Raw genomic sequence first — 3,977 nt, forward strand, 5'->3', positions numbered from 1 at the left:
TTCGTGACACTTTCAAAATGATATTTCCAGTGAGTGGTATTAAAAACACATGCTACTTATGACTGGTTTTGTGGTCCAGGGTCACAAATAAGATTCCAACTTATTTGTCATTAAAAGGTTAAAAGCTGCAGTCCATAACTTTTTCTGTGTTCAAAATTTACAAAATTTATATAACAAGCGAGGACACCATGAATTCATTTTCCAAACCATGTTTTTGGCTTGTCCTGAATCACTACAGTACACCTATAATAAGTGTTTATATTCGGACTATTTTAGACTGGTTCGGGTAGGTACCGCTGTGGAGTACCCTGCGTGATTCGTCATAGACATAAACAAAGATAAGTAGTTCCAGCTACAATGATCTTCCACAAGACAGTTCTGTTTATTAACCGCTAGAGAGCCAAAAATGAAGAACTGCAGCTTTAATGTTCTATCACATTTGACAATAATGTACCAACCAAGTATACTAAACGTTACTCTAAACCTAACCAATTGTGTTAACAAAAGCAAACATGACATAAAAACCCATTTGCTGAAGGAACAGTGCCATTTTAGTTTGCTTTGAGCTTTTTGTCCTGATGTTTCACAGGATTTGCAAGCTCTGCATTACAATTGCAATGTTGTAGTCCTATGCGCTGTCAGAAAGCTGGAAAGCTGGTTATGCCATGCAAACATCAAAATGTATAAGTTTACAAATCATGCACTATGATAAAAGTCCTTTGAGGTTATAGATGTGTAGATGTTTTGCTTTAGTGACAGAATTGGCAGCAGAGATGGACCGTTAAAAATAAATAATAATAATGTATTATTATATGGAGATTAATGTAATATTGTAATTCTGAATATGGCTGCTGTAAGAAAGTTAAAATTTGGTTAAAATTGCCTTGTGATACTATCTTCAAGTGAGACTAAGCTGGGTTTTAGCTACTCCAGGCAGATTTTTAACTGGTGCAGGCTGGTAATTTGCTGGTGGAACAGCTACTATGTTCTAAAAACCTGACTGGCCACCTTTAGCTGGTTCGCTGCTGGACCAAGATGGTCTACTTAGCAGCTTTAACTAGCTAATGACTAACTAGAAACCAGCTAATGACCTGTTTGAACACCAGCTTGAAATTTGCAGAAACCAGCTAATGGCCTGTTTGAAGAGGCTAATGGATGCCAGACAGACAGTCTGTTGTAGCATTTTGTGAAATCTACTAACAACTGTAAACTGTATATTTGAAAAATATGTCTATGAATTTCTGACTTTGATTATTGTGGTCACACAAAAATATTGTCATAGTCTGCAGCTGGAGTGCCCAAGACGGCCACCAAAGGGCACTTCTGTGGTTTTGTGTGAGCACATGGCACCGAACAAACACAAGACAAGCCATGTGCTCACACAAAACCACAAGAAACCACTCATATGCCATGTGCTCTCTCCTGTCTTGTTGTCTGTCCCCTCCCATCTTGTCACCTCATTATTATTTAAGTTGCTCCACCTGTGTCTCCCTCGTTACCCTCTTCGTTTATCTCCCTATTTATTCTCCAGATGCAGTCTGCAGTCGTGTGCTGATCCGTTGTTATATGTCAGAAGTACTTGTTGTATGTGTGGTATGTACCTGCTGCTCTGCTTTGCTGTGCCTTGTTCCTGGCCTGCTTGCCTGCCTGTTTTTCCCCCTCAGGGTAGTTTGTGTTTTGTTTCATTTTATTATCAAAAAGACCCATCCTTCTTCTGCATTTGAGTCCTCTCCTCATCTCTCTTCCGGTACCGTGACTGAACGGATCAGCCCAAATGAAGACTCAGCAGAGAATGGTCGACCTCCCACTGCCAGCCTCCACTACGAGCAGCCCCCTCTACAAACATATACTCCAGTTATCGGCATTGAGTTCCCTCCGGCAATTTGCCTTGGAATTCAGGACTGCTGTGAAGAGGGGCTGGAGTATAATGATGCGACTCTCAAGGACTTGTTATTTGGGACTTTTGGGATCAAGGACTTGTTCTTATGTCCTTGATGAGCCTATCAGCACCTGGAGGAGGTCTGGCACTGAGCACCTGTCTTTTGGGGTGTTTGTGGACTTTCTAGCCAACAACGGGAGACAGTCAGTTCCTGAACAGGAGGGGCTTTTTCCTGACATGGCCGTATGTTCAGAGTCTCATCATAAGATGGCCACCAGTCCAGAGGAGGGCAGCAAGTCTGGAAACCCTTCACCAGGTGGACCCAGGGCAGGCCCCTGAGCCACCCGCTCCAGAACAGCCTGTCACTGAACAACCCACTCTGCTACTGCCGTGAGGGCCATTATTGAGCAGCCCGCTCTCCTTGTTTTGGCCATGGAGGCCACCACAGAGCCACTTGCTCTCACTGCTGTTGGCCTAGAGGCCGTTACTGAGCAACCTGCTCTCCTTGTCTCGACCACAGAGACCACTACAGCCTGCACCACCCAATTTCTCTGCTGCTGCTTAAGTCAAGATGGCCATCTTTGCTTTTCACCTCAGGGCTGTTCTGTGTGCATGGGCCTCTTCAAAATTCACTCCAGCTTCCCAGGAACCTACCTTAGAGTCCACTTCAGAGTCTGCTCCAGTCCAGGAGCATTCAGAGTCCAGTTATGAACCCGCTCCAGTCTGGGAGCCTTCAGAGTCCACTTATGAATCCGCTACAATCCGGGAGCCTTCAGAGTCCACCTCCAGAGGCGGTACTCCAGTATGTTGTGGTGCATAAAGTGGAGGTGGTGTGGTATCGCCTGCTCCACCCTGGTGGGTATTCAGCTCCACCTGCTCTCTGTGGTGGCTTCAGTTCCCCGCCTGCTCCACCCTGGTGGGCTTCAGCTCCACCTGCTCCGCTGTGGTGGGCTTCAGATCTGCCTGTTCCGCCCTGGTGGGCTTACACTCAACCCTGGTCCCATGATCTACCTCAGGATCCAGGTCCTCTTCCCCTACATGGGCCTGGCCCGCCGTCCTTCCCCCCTAGTCTGCCTCCATTCCGCCTCCCTCCTGGATTCCTTTGACATTTGGTGGAGCATCTGGAATCTGCTTCTTAAGGGAGGGGTTATGTCACAGTTTGCCAATGGAGTGCCCAAGACGGCCACCAGAGGGCACTCTTGTGGTTTGTGTGAGCACATGGCTTGTGTTGCATTTGTTTGGTGCCATGTGCTCTCTCCTGTCTTATTGTCTGTCCCCTCCCATCTTGTCACCTCATTATTGTTTCAGTTGCTCCACCTGTGTCTCCCTCATTACCCTCCTCATTTATCTCTCTCTATTTATTCTCCAGGTGTCTGCAGTCCTGTCTTGATCAGTTGTTATATGCCAGAAGTACTTGTTGTATGTGCCTTCTGCTCTACTCTGCTTTGCTGTGCCTTGTTCCTGGCCTGCCTACCTTCCTGCCTGCCTGTTCCTAAAACCCCCTATATAAAAAAAAAAATACCTATTCTTCTACTGCATTTGAGTCCTCACCTCATCTCTTTTTTGGTACCGTGTGAAATAAAATAAAAGCAAAGTCAATGTTTGTGTTTGTTTAAATTTTTGTGCTTGTGTAGAAACACAGACAGAAAAAAAAAACATCAAAAATTCATACCGCCAAACAGCTGTACCAACACGCACATCTTCTGTGTTTCTTTTGCAGGTTCCTTCATGCAGCAAAAGTGAGTGCAGAGATTGTATATTGTAGTTCTGCATTGCTTTATCTCCTCACACATCCCTTTGTTTAGCCGTATTTATGTCTGAGTAAGCATTTGGTCCAATCATTTGTGCATATGCAAAGCCAGCATCGCTCTCATCTTCTCACATGCCAAACCGCAACTTCAAAGAGCCTGTCTCAAGCCCAGTGATGCAGAATGCTGTTTCTCTCTCTCTGACCGCTTCTGACAGCTTCCCTAACTTTCCCTTATCCTCTCATTCTAAACCTCCCATGCACGTTCTCTCCTCCTTTCTCACATACGTTCACTTTCTCCAGTCTTAATCAAAGTGCAGGTCAGGATGTAGTTCCTTTGGAGCCTTGATC

At 45.4% G+C, this 3,977-nt stretch overlaps 1 long non-coding RNA gene across 1 annotated transcript; it reads left to right on the forward strand.

The window, feature by feature from the left end:
• The first annotated feature begins 2,767 nt into the window (after nt 1-2,767).
• On the forward strand, nt 2,768-3,453 carry LOC122141099. The gene is made up of 2 exons (XR_006157544.1): nt 2,768-3,089; nt 3,249-3,453. It is a non-coding gene; the product is annotated as an uncharacterized LOC122141099 (long non-coding RNA).
• Nucleotides 3,454-3,977: the final 524 nt, after the last annotated feature.

Source organism: Cyprinus carpio, chromosome B20 (genome assembly GCF_018340385.1).
Source record: "Cyprinus carpio isolate SPL01 chromosome B20, ASM1834038v1, whole genome shotgun sequence".
NCBI classification, from domain to species: Eukaryota; Metazoa; Chordata; class Actinopteri; order Cypriniformes; family Cyprinidae; genus Cyprinus; species Cyprinus carpio.